This window comes from Ictidomys tridecemlineatus, chromosome 11 (assembly GCF_052094955.1).
Source record: "Ictidomys tridecemlineatus isolate mIctTri1 chromosome 11, mIctTri1.hap1, whole genome shotgun sequence".
Taxonomy (NCBI): domain Eukaryota; kingdom Metazoa; phylum Chordata; class Mammalia; order Rodentia; family Sciuridae; genus Ictidomys; species Ictidomys tridecemlineatus.
The window spans coordinates 132,533,141-132,558,378 of record NC_135487.1 but is presented as its reverse complement, the minus strand read 5'-3'; the positions used below and the strand labels follow the sequence as shown (position 1 = coordinate 132,558,378).

The window sequence follows — 25,238 nt, the reverse complement described above, 5'->3', positions numbered from 1 at the left end:
CCTGCAATCCCATGGCAAGTTCAGAGCCAGCCGCAGCAACTTAGCAAGGTCTCCAAACACAGAGTAAAGAGCTGAGGACGTAACGCAGTGGTGACGTGTCCCTGGTGCACTACCCAGTACTGAAACAAACAAATAAAAGTTTAAAGCCAACACCACCACAGGACGAGCAGGAACTCCCACACCTCGCCCACAGAGGCGGCAGAGGAAGGATGGAGGGGTCTCCAGGCCACTTGGCTTATCAAAACTACGATTTCCTGGAAAAATATCCCAAAGCCTCAAGGCCAGGGGAGGCTGACAAGAACACCAAGCATTTTCCAAACACAAGCTCCACCCAGATCTCCAGGCCTGAAACTTCACCAGGAGCAAAGACACCGCCCTCCCCTGGCTCCTCCTCTTCCCTCAGTCTCACGACAACCCCTCACAGGTCACCCAGGAAACAGCCCGGCCAGGAGAGACCCTGGGTCCTGCCTCCCGTAGAGTCCTCAAGAGCCAGCCCTGTCCCCAGGGAGTGTCCCAGCCAATGGGCACACACGGCAACCCAAGGCCGGCGCCTTGTGCCTTTCTTCCAAGTCCCAGCTCTGAGCCAGGGGAACAGCATCAACAGAGAAGGACGTTTTACCTGTGGATCGGGGGGAGGTCCCACCTCTCAGCCGGCCCTAAAATCTCATCCTGGGGCCCGAGTCACAGTGCTGAGCGCCAGCTCCACTTCGGTCCTCGCCCCCTGCCAACGTCTTCCTCCCTGCAACTAGCAGGCGGAGGAGGCGAGGCCCGGGTGGGGCAGGGACCTGATCTAGGTAGAGCTGGCACCCACGCGGGCGGGAGGCTGGCCAGCAGAAGGGACCTGGGAGGACCAGGAAGGGCCTGATCCCCATCCAAGGGGGCTGGCTCAGTGTGGTGTCAGCGGGTCACTCAGAGCTTTTAAGTAGCGCCAGAGCAGGAGTTGGGTTCCAGGAATGGCGGGTGGCATGAGTGGACCAAAGGCCCCTGGAGGAGGGCCAGGTAGGAGAGAGGCTGTGGCCATGATCCTCACACCTGGTGAGAGGCCTGACCGCCTAGAAGCTGCGAGGGCAGAATGGAGGCCACAGAGGCACAGGGCTGAACTCTTCATCCTGCCCCTGAGGTCTGGCCATGAAGGGGCGAGGGAAGAACAGCAGCCACACAGATGCCCACGCTACTCCACTGGCCGGGTCTAGTGTCCAGGGGCAGCCTGCCGCACCCGGTCGGTGCAGAGCCCACAGCTGCTGCGCTCCCACGGCCCTGTTGGCGCCAGCGGTAGCGTCTTGGTTGTGGTCTCCCTGCCAGGAAGGGCTCTGCCTCACAGTGTCACGTGACAGCCAAGTCCTTTGAGGCCACAGCTCAGTGTGAACCCAGCTGTGCTCTGGTCCCGTCAGACACAGGTGGCAAAGGTCTACCTCTGCAGCCACCTCTTTTATGACTCTCCCTGAACCTGTCGTCAGCTCCGTGTTTTCTACTAACCCACTTCGATGCTTTCCTGCCGTCCAGCCCGGACTCCACTCACCAGTATGGACTGAACTGTGCCCCCAACTGTCCAGTGTGACTCTCAGCTGCAGGGACCTCAGTGGGCTTAAGATCCCTAAGGGTGAGACCCTGGCCAACAGGGGAAGAGATCTCAGGGAAGCACCTTTCAGAGCAAAGACCAAGGACACTGCAAGAAGGTGGCCCCTGCGGGTGGAGGACGGAGTCCTCAGAGGAGCCCACCCTGCTGACCTTGAGCCCCAGCCTCCAGGACTTCCAGAGGACAGTCGCTGTTCAAAACACCTCTGCTGTGCAGTAGCAGCAGCCCTAGGACCTTCTGAGTGGGCCCACTCCGCCCGGGTGCTGGAAAGGGGAGGGTCGCAGGAAACCCAGGTCATGGACTGGTGAGTGGCAGAAAAGTGATTCTATTAAAATGGGGCACCAGTCGGGCCCAGTGGTGTGATCCCAGTGGCTCGGGAGGCTGAGGCAGGAGGATCCCAAGTTCAAAGCCAGCCTCAGCAACAGTGAGACCCTGTCTCTAAATAAAATATAAAACGGGGCTGGGATGTGGCTCAGTGGTCGAGTGCACCCCAGTTCAATCCTCAGTAACCCCCACCAAAAAAGAAGCAAATAGATACTAAACTGCCAAGGTGACTGTTTCTGATACGTCGTGGAACAGGTGAACCAGAGCTGGGATAGCTGTTTGAAGGGAAAGTGGAGTGATGGATGCTATTTATTTATTGGTGTTTGTGACTGAACCTAGGTGTTCTACCACTGAGCTCAATCCCCAGACCTTTTTATTCTGAGACAGAGTCTTACTACGTTTCTGAGGCTGGCCTCAGATTTAAAACCCTCCTGCCTCAGCTGGAATCACAATCGTGTGCCACCACACCTGGCTTATTTTTAACATTAGAAGGGTCAGCCTGTGCCAGGCTCGGTGGCACATCCTGTAATCCCAGCAGCTCAGGAGGCCAAGGCAGGAGGATCACGAGTTCAAAGCCAGCCTCAGCCATGAAGGGAGGCTCTAAACAAGTTAGTGAGACCCTGACTCAAAATAAAAACAGCTGGGGCTGGGGCTCGGTGGCAGAGCAGGGCTGGGTCACCTCTCCAGCACTAAGAGAAACCCGACTGTCAGCCTGGGTGCAGGAAGGGCTGAGGTGCAGAGCCGAGGAAGCATCGGCCTTGGTAAAGAGGACAGAGAGGGGACGGGGCAGAAGAAATTAAGGTGCTTATTTCAGTTTCAGTCTCTCCTGAAAGCACTTGGAAAAGTGGCGAACAGGCAACTTGGAGAACATGGAATAGAAGTGTCACACCAAATACCCTTTGTCAGATAGACCAGTGAACGTGGCCAGGAGCGGACTCAGATCGACTGGACTCAGCGCCAACAGGCTGCTGCCGCGAGGAGACAAGAGGCTGGGGTGCCGGACCTTCCAACTTCTCAGGAGAATCTGGATTTTTTTTTTTTAACCCGGGGATTGAACTCAGGGGCTTAACCACTGAGCCACACCCCAGCCCTTTTTATAGTTCACTGAGAAACAGGGTCTCACAGAGTTGCTTAGGGCCTCAAATAAGTTGCTGAGGCTGACTTTGAACTTGCCATCCTCCTGCCTCAGCCTCCCAAGCTGCTGGGATCACAGGCGTGAGCCACGGCATCCACTGAATCTGAAAGTTGTTATTTATGTAAAATGTCCCCATTTTTAAAAACCAATGACTATTTCAAACTTCTAAGTAACTCCATGTAAACTCAAACGGAACTGAACCTCTGGACTGGCGATCTGTAACCAGTGGAAAAAGGATTTCTGATGCCACAGCACTCTTTCACTACAAGGAGTCAGAGAAACTGAATAAAATGAAAGATCATAAAAAGATCACGCAGCGCCATCAAGTCGCTTTCATCCCAGGGTGCAAAGATGATTCAACATATAGAACTCTTGTTCCAGTTCTGGGGATCGAACCCAGGGCCTAGCACGGTACCACTGAGCTACAGCCCGAACTCTAATGTGTAAATTGATGAACGGACCCCACCACAAAAATAGAACCAAGGACCAAAAACCACATTGTGGACCAGGGTTTCAAAGCCAAGTCTAGTTTTCAATCCCAGTTTCCCTCCTCGCTGGCTGGGAGATCACCGACAAATTCTTTCTTTATTTTTTCTTTTTCTTTTTTTCTTTGTATCGAGGATTGAACTCAGGGGCACTTGACCACTGAGCCACGTCCTCAGCCCTATTTTGTACTGCATTTAGAGACAAGGTCTCACTGAGTGACTTAGGGCCTCGCTGTTGATGAGGCTGGCTTTGAACTCGAGATCCTCCTGCCTCAGCCTCCTGAGCGGCTGGGATCACAGGCGTGTGCCACTGCGCCCAGCAGGCAAGTTCTTTAATTGGGAGCTGAAGATTGAAGCCCACCTAGCATAGAGACCACATATGGAGACGTTGAATGTTACTCAAGATAGAATAGGAAAAGCATTTACGTTCAGTATCTGGAGCATAGGAGCCCACGCCATGCAAGTCATCTTCTCTGTCCCGTCCCCGGCTGGGAGCCCTTGGGCACTGGGGCTCCCCTTTCCTGTGGAACACTTGAGCAGGGTTCCCGGTTCTGTGTTGAAGCTGGAGAGATGGTGGCATTGAGAATATGGCAGCACCTGGATTCTCAGGGCGGAGCTTCTCCACCTGCTCACTTCAGACCCTCTCTGCAAGGCCCTTGTTACTGTTAAACGTCGGGGAGCTCAGACCTAGCCGGACTTGGAGTCGCACGGGAGCCAACGTGGTGGACCAAGGCCTGTAAGATAGGAGTGCCCAGGAGCTTCAACGGAAGTCAAAACCAAGTGGCCAGAGAGACCCGACCTGAAGCCGGCCAGCTCTCCGAGCAGTGACCAGGGGCCAGAGTCACGCTTGACCTGAGATCCAGACCTCGGGCCCAGGACCGGCCCCGGTTGCCAGGGAGCATCTCGGGAATGGCTTCACTCACCAGCTGAATTCCCAAAAGGATCCGGGGGACAAGACAACAGGCACTCTGCTCGGAGGCGGAAAAACCAGGAGGGGCCATCAGGAAGGGCCAGGTGCCACGGTCACAATCAGGCCGGCGAGCGCAGGGGCGATGCAGCGGATCATTCCATAAACAGTGATCCACGAGGGTCCCGGACGCCAGCATCTCATCACCTCAGTGGTCAGCATCCACTGTGCAGTGGGACCAGCCGTCTCTCCCCGCCAGGCCCTGGTCTACCGCTGGGAGCCAGGAAAGGCTTCCTGGGCTGTGGAGAGCCAGCGGTCGGGTGACGATGTCTGACCCTGGTCCCTGTGCCCGGGAGGGGCCTCTGATGACGTGACCTGGGGTGAACCCCCGAGTGAACTCCGCCTGCTTCAGGGGAGCATGAGGCTCACCCCGACATCTGCGCCTCCCACCGAGCTCTGAGCCCGTCTGTGAAACACCTGGCCCCTCAGGAAGCCCGCCACCGCGTCTGCACAGGGTGCACTCGTGAGGAATGCTGTCCCTCCGCATGTGTGCGCATCTGTCCACCAAGAGAGTCACCCAACGCGCTGGAAACAGAGCTGGAGACTCGGGTGACGCGAGTCCCACCACGCAGCAGGCGAGAACGCCCGTGGGCATCCCCTGGCACAGGCTCCCGCCTCGGCCAGGCCCTCCTCCCTCGGAGCCCCGGGAGGGCTCTGGTTTCTAACGACATCTCAGCTGACACTGACCGAAGTCTGAGGCCCTTGCCTCAGAGACAAAAGGCGATTTCTGTGCTGGTGCTGGAGAAGGGCCTCGGCCACCTCCTGCCGGGCCAGGGCTCTACCCGCAGCAACGTCCCCAGCACTAAAGGGCATCCCGGGGCTGGGCTGGGCTCAGGGGTAGAGCGCTTGCCCAGCAGGTGTGAGGCCCCGGGTTCGGTTCTCAGCACCACTCATAAATAAATAAAATGAAGTCCATTGACAACTAAAAAATAATGATAATAGTAAAAAAAAAAAAGGCGATCCATCCCAGCGTGGTGGCACACAACTGTGATCTCAGTGACTCGGGAGACTGAGACAGGGGATCGTAAGTTCAAGGCCAGCCTCAGCAACTTATGGAGACCCTAAGTGACTTAGTGAGACCCTGTCTCAAAATTAAAACCCCTCTCAGCTGGTGGCGGCGAGGTGGCTCAGTGGTTAAGCACCCCTGGGTTCGACTGTCAGTGCCGGGAAAAAGAGGCAATCTGATTTCACTTTCTTCAAGACCACTTTTTCCTAGAGCAAACCCTCTAGTTTTGATGCAGATAATACAGAAGTCCATCTGGATTCCTCTTTTAAAAGGCCACAGTGGTGGACACTCGCCTGGCATGCACAAGGCACCGGGTTCGATCCTCAGCACCACATAAATGTAAAATAAAGATATTGTATCCACCTAAAGCTTAAGAATAAATATTTTTCAAAAAAAGCAACAGCTGTGGAAATTCAGACACATTGTTATTTACTTGAAATGATTGATATTGGAAATTATAAGATGAGCAAGTTCCTAAAATATGCTGTTTGCTGACTGTACCTCCCCACTGTGATGGTCACTGTTTGGGTTTAACCAGGGAGAGATTTCAAATGTGGAAGATCAAGTGCATTCCATTCAAAATCATCTAGAGAAGACTGATCACGGAGTCCGTGGATGGTTCTTATTTCTCTTTTATGATAAATAACAGGACTTGCTGAACTCAAAGTCCGCTCGGTCTGCTGATATCAAGTACCCCTCCGACCCCAGCCCCTCTGAGCAGGACCTTGTCCTGTGTGGAGGACTCTGGGAGTTGAAGGCCTTTCACCCCTAACTGCTGACCTCAGGTTTGAGAGTCGGGAGAAGAGATGGAGTCGACATTGCGGGAAGCAGAGGTGGCCACAGAGAGGACACCCTTAAGCTGCTGGCAGGACTGGTCCCTGAGACAGTCCCGCTGTTCTGAGGCTCGGCTGGACAAGGTCTCCCCCAGGTCAGCATCTTGCTCTAACGCACTTTGAACTTGCACTTTTACCCCTCGCTATTTTCAGAGGAGCTCTTCCGACTCAAGTCCCCGCAGTCACTGACTGAAGACAAACTTCCTAACCTTGCTCTCACCATGGCAGTCTCTAAAACACCATTCAAGAGATGAAAGTCCAGCCGGACGCGGTGGTGCACGCCTGTAATTTCAGCAACTCAGGAGGCCGAGGCAGGAGGATCTCAAGTTCAAAGCCAGCCTCTGCAATTGAGTGAGGCCCTAGATAACTTAGACTGTGTCTCCAAAAATAAAAAGGTCTGGAGATGGGGCGCAGTGGTTAGTGCCCCTGGTTCAATCCTTGGACTGGAAAAAAAAAAAGCCCAGACTCCTTGCTCAGGCCTGAGACTGAGCGTAGCCCAGCCCCGCTCACCTTTCTCTGCTCCCCGGCAGGCACCAACTGTGGTAGGCTTGAGCAGCCCCACCGGCCCACCCTTGCTCGGCTCAGGCTACCTGCTCTGCCTAGAACACCTTCCCCACTTCTGACTGCTCAGTAAACACTTTTTTCCAAGGGAATGAGTTCAAGACTATTTTCAAAGCACAGTTCAAATTTAGGTTGTAACCAAACCCTGGCATGACTACCACAGCCCTGAGGTATTACTCATCCTTTGAATATCAAGCATCTTTCATACGTTCAGCAAGCTACCTTGAGAACCTACAGCCGGGCAGGTGTCGAGGTCAACACACACTATAAACTGGCCGGCCTTCAAGGGCCCAGAGACCAGTGGGAAGAGTTAGGAAATAAAGATTGAACAACACGTTTGTGGAGCGCCTACGGGCTCCAGCAGCCAGCCTACACACGTCTGAAGAGCTCTGATCTAATCTGAATGGGCCATCTTAGAAGGAAAAAAGGACTCGGAAAAGTCAAGTTGGTCTCACGTGGCTGCGGGGGCGGGTTTCTTCCACCTCCACCCCACTTTCCAGCTGCGAGGGGCCAGAGGTGTCAAGGGGACAAAAGTTGTTTGACTGGGACAAGAAATTCATCCCTGGCAGATTGAATGGCACCAGGAGTGGCTCAGGAGACTGAGCGTTTGCACATTGAAGGGAAGAAGTAGGTCAGGTCACTGCGAAGCAACTTGGAATCCATCCCGTCATCACAGAGGAACTTCGGGATTCCCGGTGTGTGTCCCCCAGTTCCCTGACAACAGACTCCACGGCGTATTCCCCACCACCAAGAACGTCCTCGATACGGCTGGAGAACAGGCCACGGGCACTTCTGCCGTGGAGTTTGGTTCCCCTGGTGGCACCAGGCGAAGAGTGCCACCCACCTCAGAAGCTGGTGGCTGTTTCAGACCAAGAGCGGACCTCAGCAGGTGGCAGCAGGCGTTCAAGAGGTCATCTTCCCTGCCTATCGAGACTCCTGGCCACAACCAGGGCTCCGGCATTCTCTGGGTCATGTGCATCTAAACTGTCTGTTATCAGTGCTAACAGTGGCCCTCAGCCTGGGGGGCTCGGTGTGATTCTCCCACTTAACCCTAACAGTAGGGACTAGATCCTACCTGCTCGTTTCACCGATGAGGAGACAGAGGCTTGGACAGGGAGAGAGAGGCATGGCACCTGGAATGCGGCTTCGGTCTCCAATGCCCACCTCTTACCACTTGCCCTTACACCCGGACAGAGATCAGGGACATCTGGGCAACCCTTCGTGAAGGGCCGAGGGGAGGAGTTGAAGGGCTTGAGGAAAACAGATCTAGCCTTTGCTACTCTTCTTCAAAATTCCAGGTAACCAAGGAGAATCGTTACCCCAGGTGTGACCAGAGAAGTCCACTTCCACATGGCCACCTCGCCCTGAGAGGGTCAGAGCGCTTCACCTCTTCCTCCTGAGAAGCAGCTTATCAGACCCCGCCGCGCCTCACTGACTGCACCTCACCCAAACACCTGGGCACCAGGTCAGGCCAGCTACTGCTCTAGGGGACGAGAGCACCAAGTGACCAGAGGACAAAACCCCTGCTCTCCTGAAGCTTGGCATCTGGCAAAGGTAAAAAGCAAAAATGATCAAGATGACTTCAGTATTCTGAACACTGCGGTGGTGGGGTGGAAGGGGGGCTGTCTAGAAAGGCCTTCCTGGGAAGTAGCATCTGAGCCACACCCACACTCAGAGAGCCAGATCCACCTTGTATGTGGTGGTTCAAAGGAGGATCGCAAGTTCAAGGCCAGCCTCAGTGACTTAGTGAGACTCTGTCTCTAAATAAAATATAGAAAGGGCTGGGGATGTGGCTCAGTGGCTGAGTGCCCCTGGGTATTGAACCTGGGATTGCCCTAGTACCAAAACAAAGACGTTAGTCCTCATCTAGTCTCAACTCTAGCGGTAGGTGAGCCATAGAGGCTGCAGGAGATTAAAGACTGGGGTAAGCTGTTCCGCTGCCGGCACGGCTGTTTCTTCCTGACATTCTGTAGAGCCTTTGAGATGATATGTTTGAAATATACGCATCTTACCCTTATGCGTTTAATCCCCTCAAACATCTTCCTATGTACAGTTCTGTTTGGGTTCAGCCCTGGAGGAAAGACGACGGGCCTCCCTTCACCGCATGGATTAAGGGGGCTCCCTGGCTAATGGCCTGTTACAAACAGCTGCATCAAACCCTCTTTAATGTGTCCCAGGACTGTGTTCTCTCCCCTGGACGAGAAGCACTTGTGGTCTGTGAATGCAAGACATGGTCACCACCTTCCTATTTTATGATGCAGAGAACATACAGATGAGTCCAAGATAAGAGCAATTTACTTAGCCCTGACAAGCGCAAAGTCCCAGAGTCGTCTGTGTGGGAAGAACCTGTCACCCAGGTGACTGCACACCGTGGCCCGAGGCAGTCAGGGCCGATGACTTCTGCACTCACTGCAGGAATTTTAGTAGATTAAGGAGAGCGTGTTTCTCTGCCGTGTTAGCCTGAGAGACCAGGAGTCCTCAGAGCTGGCAGACCTCAATCAAGGCCACGTCTAAGCCGTTCAGCTTTTCTACGTAGGAAGCAAGCTGCTAGCGTTCCCACACGCGTCTGCCCATCCGAATCACCTGGGAGAGGGTCACGGTGACCCAGGGCTTTCGGGTTCCCTGAGGCGCAGATGCACAAAGTCCAGAGGGCAGAGCCTAGAGTCTCTTCTGGAATCCAGTCTGTAGGTCCTCGGGCTGTTTCCACTTAGTTAAAGGGACAGAGGGAGGGCGTGTCCGCACTGCCCAGCCAGAGGGGCCTCCTTCTAAGGGTGGCTTTGGAGGACAGTCCTCTCTAAGGTGCCAAGTCCCTGCCCAGGACGGGGTCCTCAGAGAAGCTTCCTGAGCGCAGACCCCCAACACCCTGGAGACTGGAGATCAGCTCCCCATCAGCAGAGCCTCCCCCTCAAGCTGCCCCTCAGGGGCCGGCATGGACCGTCCCTAACCCACGCCCTGCTCCAGCCCCCACAGAAGTGCCCTTTCTCCCTGCCTCCCCTCTGCTCTGGGCAGCCAGCTACTTACAGGGGGAAAGGAAAGGAAGAAGGTCCTGCGGCCCGGGGCAGCACCCAGTCGGGGGACACAGCCGGTTCCTACCTGTCCCTGGAGGGAAGAGGAGCTGCTCTGTGCCTCGGGAGTGCGCTCTGCTGTGAGCCTGGTCTTCAGCACACTGGACTTTGAACAAAGATCAGTTTAAAAGCTGATGTATTTAACAGGCCTGGGATGTGAGTTCAAGCGACCTCTGCACCCCCTGCCAGCTGGCTGGCCTGAGCGGGAGCCCAGCGCGCCACTCACCTGCCGCAGGTGCAGACTAGAGGAGGGGCCTCCGCCCCCCTTCTCTTCCCCGGGCAGAGGCCTCGGATGCCTGGCCGTGTTACCCCCAATTCTGTCACCGTCCCCCACCCGGGTCAGAACGCCTGCTAGATACGGCCCCCCGGGGAGTAGTCACCTGAACAAGCCCCAGAGGGAGGCAGGGTGCCAGTGACCCCCTCAGCCTGCCCACCCTTCCATCCGGGGAGTTCTTACTCGCTGCTCCCCCGAGCCCCGTCGCAGGGCCAGTCGCAGGGCCAGTCGCAGGGCCCAGGCCGGCTCCCCAGGCTGCCCTCTAACAGGCCTGTCCACACCACTCTCTTTCTCACCTGAAGCCTGCGCTGATTTCCCAACCTCCTGACCACGTCTTCCTCCTGCAGCTTAGAGCCTCTTGGTTGAGTCCAGCGGGAAGTGGAGGCACTCTGCAGCCGAGGGCCCGCCCTGTGCTCAGCCCAGCCCCAGCCAGGACCGCACCTGGATCCTCACCCACACGGAGACTCGGCTCTGGATGGCTCCGGGCAGTGAGGCAAGGCGAGCCCCAGACTGGGAACTGCATGGCCCCACGCTGCCTCCACCCACGCTGGCCGGGCACTTGTCCTCCCTGGGCCCTGGCTTTGCCCCCTACAGAAGCATGACCTGAGTCCGTGGACGCATGGTTTGAAACTGACAAACATCTGAGCCGTTTCTCGCACCAGGCCATCTGTGACCTTGAGGTGATGTCCTCTACCAATGCATCAGGGAGATGGGGAAATGCGAATTGAGGATCCGAGCCCCTGAGGTCAAACGCTCAGATCCTGACTCTGCCACTTCCTGGGTGTTCAGTGTAGAATTCACTGCTGACTTTGTGTGCATTGTCCTGGGGCGGAACCAGGGCCTGGCACAGGCGGCGAGCCTTCTACCACCACCCACATCCCCAGCGCGTTTGTATTATTTTTAATATCTGTTTTCTACTTTTAAGCAGACACAATAATCTTTATTTTGTTTGTTTACTTTCATGTGGTGCTGAGGATGGAACCCAGGGCTGCGTACGTGCTAGGCGAGTGCTCTGCTGCTGAGCCACAACCCGGCCCCTAAAGAGGAAATTTTTAAGATGAGAGAATTATTCAGTACAGGGGTGGCTTCACAATTGTCTGCACTTACCAAAATTGTCAAACTATACACCTAAAATAGATGAGTTATACTGCATGTGAATAATGCCTCAATGTTAAAGAAAGGAGCCTAAGTCACTGAAATTTATTTTCGAGACTTCTAAAATCAAAATAAAAAGTTGGAGGACGTGCAGTGAAGCTCATTACACTCAACCCCAGTCAAGAGGCTTCTCAGACCACCCTTTCCCTACAAGCCCAGGTGGGAGAGAGAGCTCAGCCTCACCCAGGAAGCCAGAGGCCCCGAGACGCAGAGACAGCGTGGGCTCAAGGCTCAGTAAGAGGCAGCAGGATAAACGGACATGACTTCTCTGTGTCCGTGTATGAGCATCACGCACAACTGCAAAAGAAAGAGCGGGTCCTAATTAGAGTAGTTATTCCCCCGTATGTATCATGTCAGAACACAACCATGTCATGTATAGCTAAAAGAACAAACTCTAGAAAAAAAAGAAGTTATTTGAGGTCAAACATCTTATTTATTTCAATTAATAGATATAACTTTTTAAACTATGCAAAAAGAAGTGATTTTTTTGGGGGGGGTGAATGCTGGGGACTTAACCAGGGGCTCTTTTCCAGCCCTTTTTCATTTTGAGACAGTCTTATTAGTTGCTGAGGGTCTCGCTAAGTTGCTGAGGCTAGCCTTGAACTCGCAATCTTCCTCTTGAGCCTCCGGTCACTAGGATGACAAGCATGCACCATCACACACAGCAAAAGGAGCAATTTTTTTAAATGACAAAACCTTTTCTCTGTAGAATATGCCTTCACTTTAATTTGGATTTTAAAAAATCGTACCCTGATACGTGGATCTGATCTGATTAATACAAACCAGAGGTAATCTTTTCATTGATCACCTGGATCTAGAGTTGACCAGAGGGAAAATGACACACATCACTCACGTTCCTGGCAGGCCTTATGTCCTTTAATCTAACCTGCGACACGACGGTCTGACTCAGTCACCGTGCCCAGGAATCTCATAAAGCCAGCCGTGAACCCAGCCTTCACCTGAGGTGGCATTATTTATTTTATTTTATTGATTATTTGATGTTTGGTACCAGGGATTCAACCAAGGCTGCTTACCCACCGAGCCACATCCCCAGCCCTTTTTATTTTATTTATTTATTTAGTGTGTGTGTGTGTGTGTGTGTGTGTGTGTGTGTGTGTGTGTGCTGGGGACTGAACCCAGGGCCTAGTGTGTGCGAGGCCAGCACTCTACCAACTGAGCTATGTCCCAGCCCCTTTTTATTTTTTATTTAGAGACAGTGTCACTAGGTTGCTCACAGTCTCGCTAAATTGCTGAGGCTGGCTTCAAACCTGTGATCCTCCTTCCTCAGCCTCCCAAGCCACTGGGATGACAGGTGTGTGCCACTGCACGCAGCCTGAGGTGGCATTATTCGGCCTCCTGTTATCCATAGAAGGAACATGCCCTCCTTCCCTGGATGGACTCAAGCAGGTTGATGATGATCTGAGTCAGGTGTCAGAAAGACGTCCTGCATTGCTAGGGAGAGTGGAATAAGCAATTTCTTCTGTGCCTTCCAACTCCCAGATTCTGAGAACCCAAACAGCTTGTGAATTTGGATAACGCCTCCTCTGAGGGGTGCAGGGTGATTTGGGTGCCTCTGTAGTGGGCATGCAGATGTGGGTCCTGAGCATCAGCATCAAAACAGCTCCCTGCCCTGCCATTAATGACTCTGTCTTTTTTTACTGTGAGAACCTGGTCAGCCTGGTTGGATCCTCCTAGGCTTTGTCAGTACTATCCATATCCCGCGAAGGGTGAAGACAGGCGCTGACAGCCCGGGACCAACTTACGTTAGGTGCTTGCCTTGGCGTTTCTGCATCATGCAAATAATACCAGCAACTGTGAGGCTCCGTCTAGGCAGGGTCTCAGCTCCTAGGTCTACCTCCTGTTCCAAAGTGACCCTATGGTCACTGGTTCTCACCTTTCATTTCTGAAACTTATAGCCTGCTGTCCTTTCTTCAAAGTCCAACTATCTATTAAAAAAAAAAAAAAAAAAAAAAAGCTTGTTCTATTTGACCCAGTATTTCCATCAACTACGGAGGAAGGGTTTGCAGATTATCTGGAGTTAGAAATGGTTCTATCACTTGGTAGTTACTTTTCCTATCAAAAATCCCATTTTTTCATCTATAAAACATAGCTAACACTTCTTCAGAGAATTGCTCAAGAGATTTAAGTGAGATGACGTGTAGAGAGTCCAGGTCTGGGAAAGGCTCGGTCCATAATAACAGTATTACCATTTTGGAAGAATAAGCCGTCTTCCTTTCTGGGCACAGCCTGTACCAAGAAGCCTTATGAAAATAAACAGGCTGGAAGTAAACCGTGGGCACCTGGGTTGACATCAGACCTCTGGGAGCCTCACGGGTGGCATCCTGGTCTGCTCACAGAGTGTGTCCTGGGCCACTGGCTGGGAAAACAGAAAACCCAGAAAGACTTCCCCTGCTCCCCAGTGGTTTCCCACCACGTCTCAGGTGGAGACGGTAAGAGCTGTGTCCAGACATCGGCCTCACCGGAAGAGCCGGCCTGGGTGGTGACACACTTCCTGTTTCTGGCAGCACATTAATTATGACAATGACGTAAATAAGTGAGAAATTTCAAACAATATGTGTGCACAAATGTAACCCCAAGACACTCTTCAAGGCTGCAAGTGACCTAACGAGAGTGTCAGCTCTCCATCCCTGCCTGATCTGTTTGAAGGTCAAAGGGGTCAATACTTGACACCTCAGTAACCTACTCAGGGCACACCTGAGCACTCTGGTCAGAATCCTTGATCTCTCCACCTCAATTTTTAAAAATTGTGGTTAAAAGAAACACAGCCAGGTGCAGTGGTGCACACCTGTCATCCCAGCAGCTCAGGAGGCTGAGGCAGGAGGATCACAAGTTCAAAGCCAGCCTCAGCAACTTAACAAGGTACTGAACAACTCGGTGAGACCCTGTCTCTAGATAAAATATAAAAAAGGGCTGGAGGTGTGGCTCAGTGGTTAAGCACCCCTGAGTTCAATCCCTGGTGCAACCCCCAAAATACATATGTATGTATATATAAATATATATATAATTTGCCATTGAACTGCCTTTCCCCACTAATTTATGTATTTTTAACTGCTCTTTTTAAATATTTTTATTAGTTGCTGATGGACCTTTATGTATTTATTTATATGTGGTGCTGAGGATCGAACCCAGAGCCTCACACATGTTGGGTAAGCGCTCTGCCACTGAGCCCCAGCCCAGCCCTTTTTAACTGCTCTGAGGCACGGTGCAGAGCCGTAAGAACTTTCACGTTGTTGTGTGCACCACATCCATCTTCAGAACACTCTGCTCTTCCCAGACTGAATCTCTATCCATCAAACACTGACTTCCGATTCTTCCCTCCCCTCTCCCAGTTCTTGACAACCACCTTTCTACTTTTTCTATGTCGATGAATGTGACTGTGGTAGAGACCTCATATAAGTGGGAGGATACGGTATTTGTCCCTTTTTTACTGGTTTATTTTTCTTAGCCCTCAAGGTTCATCCATGTTGTAACGTGAATCAGACTTTCCCTGGCAGGCTGAGTCACGTTCCATTGTACGCAGAGACCACATTCACTCCTCCATCCATCCATGAGTGGCTCACCTCCACTTCGCGGTCACCATGAATAGCACTGTGTGAACACAGGTGTCTACCTATCTGTTCAAGTCCCTGCTTTGGATTATTCGGGGTATATGCCCAGAAGTAGAATTGCTGGGTCTCACGGTCTTACCACTGTGGTCACACCATTGCACTTTCCCACCAGCCACCCACAAAACTCCTACTTTCTCCACATCCTGAGGGGCACTTCACGTGTTATTTTTATTTATATATTTCATACTAACCATCCTAAAGGGTGTGAGTCAAAATTCCGCTGTGGTTTTGACTTGCATTTCCTAGTGGTCAGTGTCATGGAGCATTCTTTCCACACACTATGGCTACTTATGTGTCATCTGTAGAGATGTCTACTCAGGTCCCTGACCCACTTTTGGAAGCGGGTGATATTTCTGCAGCTGAGTCGTGCCACCTCAGGTGTCTGCTTGTTTGTTGGTTTTGTCTTTTACTGTGAAACACAGGCCCAGAGGTGAAGTGGCTCGGCCGTGGACACCTGTGCACAGCGGAGCCACCAGACTGACCCTGCAGCTGACTTCCAGGGCCATCTCCCCGCCACCCGTCTTCCTGGCCCAGCGGGATGGACGGCCACCTTCAGACTTGGTGTCCCGGTATCACCTTCCTTTTTAGTCGCTCATTAACCTCCCTGATCTGGCATTTTAAGCTCCAGTGGTTTCTGCTCCGTCCAGAGTCGGTTTTATGACAGTCTCCTTTTCTCCTCCCCGCTCCTGGCTCCTCCACCCCCCGAAGAAGCAGCCTTGGGAGGAATTTATTAGCCCAGGGTCCAGATGCAGGACTGAGATAAGTGTTTTACAGCAGTGTAGGGAGACGGGCGGGCGGGCGGCGGCACATGGGCGCTCTCCCCACGGAGGGTGATCAGAATCTTCTAGGGTTTTGCTGGGGATTCTGTTGGCCCTGGGGATTGAACCCAGGCTGCCTCACCACTGAGCTACTTCCTCAGCCCTGTTTATTTTGAGGCAGTTGCTTTGGGCCTGGCGACATTGTGAGTCTGGTCTGGAACTTGCCGTCCTCCCGCCTTCCCCTCCTGAGTTGGTCACTGGGGTCACGGGTGTCGCCATGTACCCAGCTCCCAGAATCCTCTAGTTTTTATAGCGACCAGATATCCGGGGAGGCCGGAGGACCCTGTAGTTAGGAACCAGTGACTTACTTACAGGCTGGCCACCAAGGGATTCAGGTGGTCCCCCTCTCCTCCTTTTCCCAGCTGAGGGTCAGGAGGCACAGTGTGTCCACCCAAAGTGAGCCCAGGCGCAGAGCCAGGACGCCCTCAGAGGGTGGACTAAAGGCTCCGCACTGGCCTTTCTGAGAGAGAGATGAGCAGTGGCCCTTGGAAAGTGTGGATTCTGTCTTAAAAAGCCAGTGTCTCCAGGGCCCGGCTGGGAGGGAGCAAGCCCCAGGGACCTGAGGAATGCAGCCAGCCCGGCCTCAGCCTGCAGGGGGGACAAGAGGCCAGCCAGAAAGAACAGGAACACAGCAGACTCCAGGCCACACCGTCTCCTGGACACCAAAGTCCCCACAGTCCCACGGGGACCCCAGTGCCAGGTGTGATGGAGTCTGTGCCATGATTTAAGTCGTCTCCCCTCGGCTGGGGGTATGGCTCCGTGGGTAGAGTCCTTGCTTCACGTGCCCAAGGCCCGGGTTCAGTCCCCAACACCGCCCCGCCTCCGAAAAAGCCACCTTGCCTCAAAATACGGCCCCCATCAGAGGCAGAGGGGCCCGTGCCCCTGTGCTCTGCCCCGTGCCTGCCGACTGCCCCACATCTGGAGCTGCAGGATGCAGGGGAAAGCGGCCCTCACTCGGAGTCGCAGTCGGGATGAGCCTGCTCACCCCAGGTAGCTGCAGCCTCCGTGCCCTGCCCACGCCGGCTGGCCTTCCTGTCCCCTCGTGTGACCAACACCGTCTGTTCCCAGGCTCCCTTCCCCGCCCCCAGTCGCCGGGAGCTGGCGCCTGTGGGAGCTGAGGAAGCACGGCTGTCACACAGCAGAGAGGCCAGTCCCCGGTTCCTTCCGTCAAAGACGGAGCTTGGCAGGAGCCTGAGGGGGGTCCTGGCACTGGGGTCCCGGGGGAAGCTGTGGGGTGGCTCTCAGGGCAGGGGTGTGGGCTACAGGGCCACACAGTGACTTTGGTGTCCAGGAGACAGTGTGGCCTGGAGTCTCCCTGTTGACTCCACAGCAGTGGGCCATGTGGCCGGGGGAGCTCATGTGGACAGGGCTGTCCTGGGGGAACTCAGCCCGTCCTGCAGAGGTCAGGTGGGGAGCAGGCGGCAGCCCACGGGCCTGGCCTCCCTGGAGCCAGAGGCCTGGCTGCAACCAAGCCTGGTGTCCTCTAGGGCCCGGGAGGAGGAGCCGACTCTCGGGGACACTGCAGTGCTGCAGATGGGTTTTCTCTGCCTGCTGTCCAAGGAGAACTTGAGGTCAAAAGTCCTGAGGAGCCGGTCAGTACAGAGTGGGAACTAGCATTGAGACCGAGGCTGGCGCCCAGGCCCGGCCTGCCAGCTCCAGGCGGGCAGCACCACTGGGTCTCCAGGACAAAACCCCTGGCTCCGTGCGACTGTATGACAGGGACTTGGGCTCGAGGCCAGCAGTGGCAGCGTGGGGGTGGGGGCCAAGACGCTTACACAGCTTCGCTGTGAGTGCCCTCTGGCCCTGGGCCTTGGCCTCCTTCCAGAACCTGAGTGGCCCTGCCAGGGGAGCAGCTCACCCCCCCAGGACAGAAGCCTGGCCTCCCACCGCCACTGGAGCCCGAGGGCCTCCCACCCCACTCCTTTAGTGTCACCCCCAGCCAGGTGTTCCTTAGTCGCTGGGACTGCTGACCACTCACCACGGCCACAGTCCAGGAGAGGGCTCCACCTGACAGGGCCAAGGGTCAGAGGCGCTCACCTCTGCCAGCCTCCTGCTGCGGTCACGGTCCTCGGGGACCTCTCCACCTGCAGGGGGTCACGGTCCTCGGGGACCTCTCCACCTGCAGGGGGTCACGGTCTTCGGGGACCTCTCCACCTGCAGACGCGGGCACCTCGGGTCCTGGGGGTGAGGGTGGTGTGGGGAGTTAGTGGCAGATGCAGGTGTCCCTGCTGTGGTGAACAGAAGCTGAAAGAGGCCGGCGGAGCCGCGCTGGACAAGGCAGCTCCACAAAGACTCCGTGTGGGAGGAAGTCACGAGGATGAAGGGACATGGAAACCACACTCTAGGGACAACCAGAGGAGCGGGGTGTTGAGGACGTCCTTCAGCCATTACACAGACTCCCAGGTAGGAATGGGCCAGCGTCACCGAGTGTCCACCACAAGCCAAGCCCGGCCCGCGCTTCCTCTCACCGAATCTGAACACGAATCCTGGTCCACGCCGCCAGTGTCCACACGCTGCAGATGAGGACCATTCAGAAAAGCTGGGCGACCGTCCCGGGCCACGCCTAGGAGTGTGCAGGGGAGCCCGAGGCCAGCTGCTGCCTGCGCCCCAGCCACCCGCTCGCGTGTTCTGCGAGGTCCGTGGCGGGCAGAAGAGGCCTGCCCTAACCTGGACGTGGTTCTGTGGCTCCGGGGACCAGCCGAGGCATCACCCTGAGCGCCGGCCCTTTGTTAGTTCTTATTTTGAGGCAAGGTCCCGCTGCCTCACCTCCTGACTCGGGCTGCTCTGGAACCTGCAGTCCCCCCAGTCCCCCTCCTCACTGAGGAAGAACTGTAACATCATTGGAGGAGTTCCACGGCATGTCAGGCCCGTGAGCGGCTGGCCACTAGAGAGGCTCAAGCAGAGGGCACAGGAGGGAGGACAGAGGACAGTGCGAGGACTAAGGACCACAGCAGCCATACCTGGGACTCATTAGAAACGGCCTTTTTTCCTTTCCTTTTTGTGGTATTGGGGACTGGACCCAGGGGTGGTCTGCCACTGGGATAAGTCTCCAGCCCTGGTTATGTGTTTTACTTTAAGACAGGGCCTTGTACGTTGCTGAGGCTGGCCTCAAACCTGGGATCCTCCTGTCTCAGCCTCCAGAGTAGCTGGGATTACAGTGGTGTGCCACCACCCAGGCTAGGAATGCCCTGCCAGATAGAGAGAGAGAGAGATGGATGGTGTAGGTGGACACACTGCCTTTACTTTGCTTTATTTTTGTGTGGCTCCTGCAGGCCAGGCAGGCGCTCTGCCGCTGACCCAGCCCGGCCAGGCCAGCTCTGCTTTAACAAGCCTCCTAGGGACTGCACACACCCGGGTTTGAGAACCACGGCATCTAAGTCGCTGCCCCGCAGAAGTCCCCCGCTGGACCACCTGGTCCTCTCCCCACGGCCAGGGACTGCGTTGGCTGCCGGCTCCACAGCCCCACGGCAGACCCCTCAGGCGGCCTCCCCTTTGGCAGGGAGCAGCTCAGTCCTCTCCTCCTGCTCCCCAGAGCCTGCTCTCAAGCCAGGTGCCGTGGCGCCCACCTACTTGGGAGGCTGAGACAGGAGGACGCCACGTGTGAGGCCAGCCTGGGCAACTCAAAGTAAAAAAGAAATAAAACCTTTTAAAAGGCCCGGGATGTCCCTCGGTGGTGGACACCTCTGGGTTCAGCCTCCTGCCCTGGTGTGTGTGGGGCTGCTCGGGAAGCACTTCAGCTGGCCTTACGTCCGGGGCACGTCCTGCCTTCCCGCCTTCTGTCTGTCCAGTTCTGCCTGATGGCGGATCACCGAGTCAGATCTTTCGCCCTAAGGTAAAAGAAGCAATTTCCAGGCATGGATTTTCTCGGCCTGTCCAGCACCCGAGTCTAACTTAGCCGTAACCCAGCAGCTGCGGAGGCTGAGACAGGAGGATCTGGAGTTCAGAGCCAGCCTCGGCAATAGCAAGGCGTGAGCACCTCCGTGAGACCCTGTCTGTCTCTAAATAAAAGACAAAATAGGGCTGGGGTGGGGCTCAGTGGCCAGGTGCCCTGAGTGCAGTCCCTGGTGCCTCCCCTCAGAAGCATGGCTGGTGGGTGGTAGAGAGGAGGAGAGTGAAGGAGGAGGTGGTGGAGAGGAGAGAAACCCCCACGCGGGTGGAGGAGAGAGCGGCAGGAAGACCCCTGACGGCTAACCACCTACCCTGTGGTTTCCCCAGACCCGGGCGGAGAGCAGCAGGCGCCAACAGGCGGAAGTGGGGAGCTGGCCTTAAAGCGACGAGGACGTGGGCTCGAGCCCCGGAGCCAGCGCGTCCGTCAGTCCGTCCTGAGGTAAGAGCCGCTGGGGCCTGGTCTGCTGTGGGAGGGCTGCGGTGCCCGGGAGAGAGCGTCCATCCAGAGTCCCCAGGCCCAGCTCGGGGGCCGGGCCAGGGAGGGCCAACAAAGGGCATGAATTAGGAGGAGACAGAGAGGCACTGGAAGAGGCTGGGGCTGTGGTCAGCGGTCGGGCACCTGCCTGGCACGTGCGGGGCCTGGTTCCCCCGGCAGCACAGAGTAGATAAACAGATGAATCGCGGGAGAGAGGCCTGGAGCCCCCACGTCCAGCCTGGGACACGCTGCTGGGCTCTCAGAGCTGCCCTGCGAGGTAGCATGCGGGTGGGGGGTGCCGCGCACAGGGCGGCTGTGGCCCCTGGTGCGGTTTGGCAGAATACGTTGGAGAATCGAGGGATCATCCCCATGTTCAGCTCCAGAGCTCCAGTGGACCTGGCCGCCCTGAAGTTGGGGGGTGTGGCCCTCCACCAGGCCCGTGGACAGTCCCTTGTGGAATCCCTGAGTCTGGGGGAGAAGAGACTTTCTCCACCATCTCTGATGGAAAGTTACGTTTTGCCTCAGTCGTAAACACCGGCAGCGAGTCACCAGAGAATCTGCCGTCCACAGAGATGGTGGACGTCTTCAGATCCCTGGCAGTGGTGACGGACCCCTGCTGTTCCCGGAGCCAGGCTTTACCTGATGAGTCAGGCTGCACTCTGTCCCACGTTCCTGCCTGACCAGGGTCTCGAGGTGCCTTGTTTCCTTTGTGTTTTGTCTATTATTATCGGCACTGAATCAGGGGAGCTGGACACTGAGCCACGTCCCAGCCCTTTTTCTTTCTTATTTTGAGACAGGAGAATTGCTGGAAGCTCCGTCCTTGTCCCCAGTGCCAATCCAATAACGAGAACACAGTTTGGGGGTTTTCAAGTATGTTTTTTAGTTCACATGGACACAGTATCTTCGTTGGTGTGTTTTACGTGGTGCTGAGGATGAACCCAGGGCCTCACACGTGGGGGCCAGCGCTGTGCCGCTGAGCCCCAGCCCCGGCCCCAGGACTCAGTTTGAGGACAAGGAAAAGGAAGCTTTGTTGTTGGCTAGCAGAGGAGAAGCCCAGGGCTCCTGTCCCAGGGCTGGGGCTCTGCCATCACAGGATGGAGGAGCAGGGAGAAAGGAAGAAAAAGAAATGTGTCCATTTAAAGAATAAGTCGAAAAGCAAACCAGTCAGTCCCAGTGGCAGAGCAGCCAGGGCTGTATTCAAAGCACAAAGGGGCCACCGTTACAGGGAGCCTCGCTACCTTGCTGAGGCTGGCTCTGACCTGGCGATCCTCCTGCCTCAGCCTCCAGAGCGTGCAGGCTGGGCCACTGCACCGGGTAGTGTGGCTCTGCTCTGAGCAGGCTCTGGTGGTGGAGGTGGCAATGCAGGCCCCTCCAGTCACGAGGGAGATCTCCTCTCGGGGTCCCCGCGTCCTCCTCAGTTTCTTCTTGGTGCTGGAGACTGGGGGGCTTTACCGCTGAGGCACGCGCCGTCCTTTTTAGAACTCCATCTCATTTCATGTGGAGACCGGGCCTCGCTGGGGCTGGCCTTGAACTCCTGCGGGACATGGCTGGGGGTTGCAGCCCTCCGAGTCTCGTCGCAGCAGCCACCTGGAGGACACCCGCCCCAGGGCCCTGGGGAGAGTTAGGTGCCACTTAGCACCACGACATTCCCTCGGGGGCGTGGAGCACGCAGGGCCCGTGAGGCCACGCAGGTCCACCAGGCCATGAGGGCCGCAGGAGGGCGGGCCTCTCACTGACCCTCACAACCATCCCAAGGAGAGAACGTGATCGTCACCATTTCATGGGTCAATCCGCTCATTTTCTCGACTTTCTCCGAGAAGTGACGTCCCCACCACATTTCTGACCTGGCTACAGACCGCAGTGACCACCGAGTGCACGTAGTCACCTCCCAGTGTCCTAGTGACCTTTACATCTCCCGGTGCCTCGGTGACCTTTGTGCCCCTGGTGCCTGACTTATCGGAGGCTCGGTGAACACTGATAAGCCAGATAAGTCCACTCCTCAGGGCTGAGCCCAGAATGTGACCAGGACCTCAGGACACGGCCCACGTCTTCCCACTGTGGGGCTCCAGGGTCAGAATTTGAACCCAGCCCAGGAGCTTGCCTGGAGTCCGGCCTCAGCCGGGGGGTGACGGAGTCCTTGGGTCTCTCCCTTCCAGTCTCCAGGGTGGCCACACCACACACAGCTCTGGACCCTCAGAGTCTTCTTTCAGAATCAGCAGGTTAAGAAGAAGAAAGGAAGGAAGGACGTCACTAGGTCATTCTAGTGGGGACACGGTGCAGAAGGAAGGTGTGGCACAAACGGAGGTGGAGGCTGGGAAGGGCCGCAGCTGGCTGCTGGGCTGCTGTTGGGATCTTTTATTAGGATTTTCACGACTTTATAGATCAATGGGAAAATCAACGATTGTCTCTTAGATTTTATTTCCTGTTCTTTAACGGTGTTTTCTAGTTTTGTCCTGTAGGTTCTATCACGAATCTTGTTACCTTTTCCCCAGGTATTCCGTTGGTAAAGGTTCTGGTTTTTATGATTTACTGTTTTTTCTTCTACTGTATTTTTTGACTAGTAGTTGTTCCTGAGAAAATTCATAGTTAAATGACCACTTTCTCCTTTTGTCATATACATCAGTTTGTTATTCATGTAGATCATAATCACATGATTCATTTCCACACATTTCCTCTTACTCCAACCAGAACTGGATTTACCAGTTTTTAAAGTTTTTGCTCATCTAATAGGTGGTGATTCTGAAATTCTGACCTTTTTTTTTTTTAATTTGCACCTCTCTGATTGCTCTTAAGAGTGAAGGACTTTTCATGGTGCTCCTCATTTGAGAACTGCCCAGGCAGAGTCTCTACCTTTCATGGCTTCTAATAGTTAAATCTCTTGTTTTTCGGATATAAGTTATGTCACAGGTAAGAAAGAGTAAGTTTAGGGGCTGGGGCTGGGGCTCAGTGGCACAGCACTTTCCTCGCATGTGTGAGGCCCTGTGTTCAATTCTCAGCACTGCATATAAATAAAGGTACATCAACAACGAGAGAGAGAGAGAGAGAGAGAGAGAGATTCCAGCCAGGCACGGTGGTACATGCCTGTAATCCCTTTGATTCAGGAGGCTGAAGCAGGAGGATCCCGAATTCAAGGCCAGCCTCTGCAACTTAGTGAGACCCTGTCTCAGAATGAAACATAAATCAAAGGGCTGAGGGTGTGGCTCAGTGGTTAAGTCCCCCTGGATTCAATCCCCAGGAGCAAAAAATAAAAATTAAGAAATACTGATTTTGCCTCACAATTTCTAATATTTTTACTGTCTGAATTCAATGTCTAACATGTCCACAACCATGTAAAATAGTAGAGAAAACAGGAAGCATCTTCACCTTGTTCCCAATATTAATAGAAACGATCCTATATTTCCCCATTAAATACAATGCTGGGATTTTATTGTAGACACTTATATCTATGATCTTAAATGGGACTCATCCATCTCCACTTTAGTTTTAATGGGAATGTAAGATTCCATCAGAAGAGATGGCTTTCTTCTTTGAGGAATTAGTAATTCTAATAGAGTTTCTAGTATTGAATCCTCTAAATATTTCAAAAAGTGAATCCCATTCCACTTGTCATAATGCATTATGTCTTTTATATCCTGCTGTTCTGGTTTGTTAGTGTTTTGTTAAGATTTTCACGATGATCAAGGTCGGTCTACAGGTGTTCTTAAGTTTTCCAGTTGTAGATAGACACGGTATCTTTATTTCACCTTTATCTGGTGCTAAGGATCCAACCCACGGCCTCGCAAGTGCTAGCCCCAGCCCAGCCCAGACATCCTTTTAATACTTTGTAAGGGTTTAGTATTAGTAAAAAGAAATGAGATTTTCTTTCTTTTTTTTTTAATGCTGTCAAACTATTTGACTAACATCAAAATTTTTTTGAAGAATTTCTTTCTAAACTATCCAAAGTAGTGCTCTCTGGAAAGATATCACCAAATAATGTTCTTAATCTATTCCAAGGTTATTGGGGCTTTGAGCTGTGCTTTTAAAAAATCATATTTAATTGACATATAGCGATTATGCATATTCATGAGGTACAGGGTGACATTCCAGTGCATACAATCCATGATGGTAAGATGAGGTCATTCTTTTTTTCTTTTCTTTTCTCTTTTGAGTGAATTTTGTTCAATTTGTAGGTTATTTTTTTGTTGTTTGTCTTGGTCCTGGGGATTGAACCAAGGGGTGCTTAATCACTGAGCCACATCCCAGCCCTTTTTATTTTTCTTATGTTTTACTACATATCTATATTTTTAGATGTGGATGGACACAATACCTTTACTTATTTTATTCTTTGGGGTGCTGAGGATTGAACCCAGGGCCTCTACCTGGGCGGCAAGTGGCCCACCACTGAGCTTCAGGCCCAGCCCCTCCTTTCTTACGTTGAGACAGGGCCTCGCTGAGTGGCTGAGGCTGGTCTTGAACTCCCAGCCCTCCTGAGTGGCCGAGATCCCAGGCTTCTGCACCGTTCCGGGTGGTCATTGGCATTTTTATAGAAAATCATTTCAACCAGCTTCTCTAGCTTTTAGCACCAAGAGCTATGAGAGTGTTCCCTAGTTGTCTTCTGGGTGACTCTTTCTCTCCTGCACTGATCTGTTGTTTTGTTTCACTGTGGGCTTCCTGCCAGCAGGGGGCCTCGACGTGCGATTCAGACTTAGGCTGGAGCCCAGGTGTGAGGGAGACTAGGAGGCCGGAGGAGGAAGGAATCTCAGGAAGGAAGACAGGGAGTGTTCTGAGAACCCACCTCTGGGTGAGCGCGAACCTGGGATCAAGCTGAGGGACCAGAATATGGAGGGGCCCTGGAGTGTGGTCCCACTGTCACCTTGTGCACATCTGATGGCCCGGCCCCAGCTTTCAAAGAGTGGCCCCTTGGGTTGCCCAGGGGACCCAGGGCCTTGCCTTTCGCAGAGGGAGGAAGGGTGAGGGGCAGGTGCTGGCCGCAGTCGCAGAGCGCCACCGCAGCACCCTAGACGGTACGCACAACACGGAGAACTGCACTGGGCCTTCTCTTAAAAAA

General features: G+C 54.1%; 2 protein-coding genes across 6 annotated transcripts in view; one reads left to right on the top strand and one right to left on the bottom strand.

The window, feature by feature from the left end:
• Pdzk1 (PDZ domain containing 1) overlaps positions 1-10,658 on the bottom strand; it is a 31,959-nt gene extending 21,301 nt beyond the window's left edge. Inside the window, exons 1-2 of one of the 4 annotated variants that reach the window (XM_078027682.1) lie at positions 10,523-10,658; positions 9,981-10,058 (exon numbers count right to left, since the gene is read on the bottom strand). The gene's annotated coding sequence lies outside the window, so the exon portion shown is untranslated. Of the gene's footprint in view, positions 1-3,946; positions 3,972-9,470; positions 9,594-9,908; positions 10,059-10,522 lie in introns of those variants that run through there. The other 3 variants (XM_021720844.3, XM_078027683.1, XM_078027681.1) reach the window with 3 other exon arrangements.
• A 5,139-nt stretch (positions 10,659-15,797) lies between these two features.
• Positions 15,798-25,238, top strand: part of Cd160 (CD160 molecule) — a 28,120-nt gene continuing 18,679 nt past the window's right edge. Inside the window, exons 1-2 of one of the 2 annotated variants that reach the window (XM_078027690.1) lie at positions 15,798-18,231; positions 20,044-20,155. The gene's annotated coding sequence lies outside the window, so the exon portion shown is untranslated. Of the gene's footprint in view, positions 19,797-20,043; positions 20,156-25,238 lie in introns of both variants that reach the window. The other variant, XM_078027689.1, reaches the window with a different exon arrangement.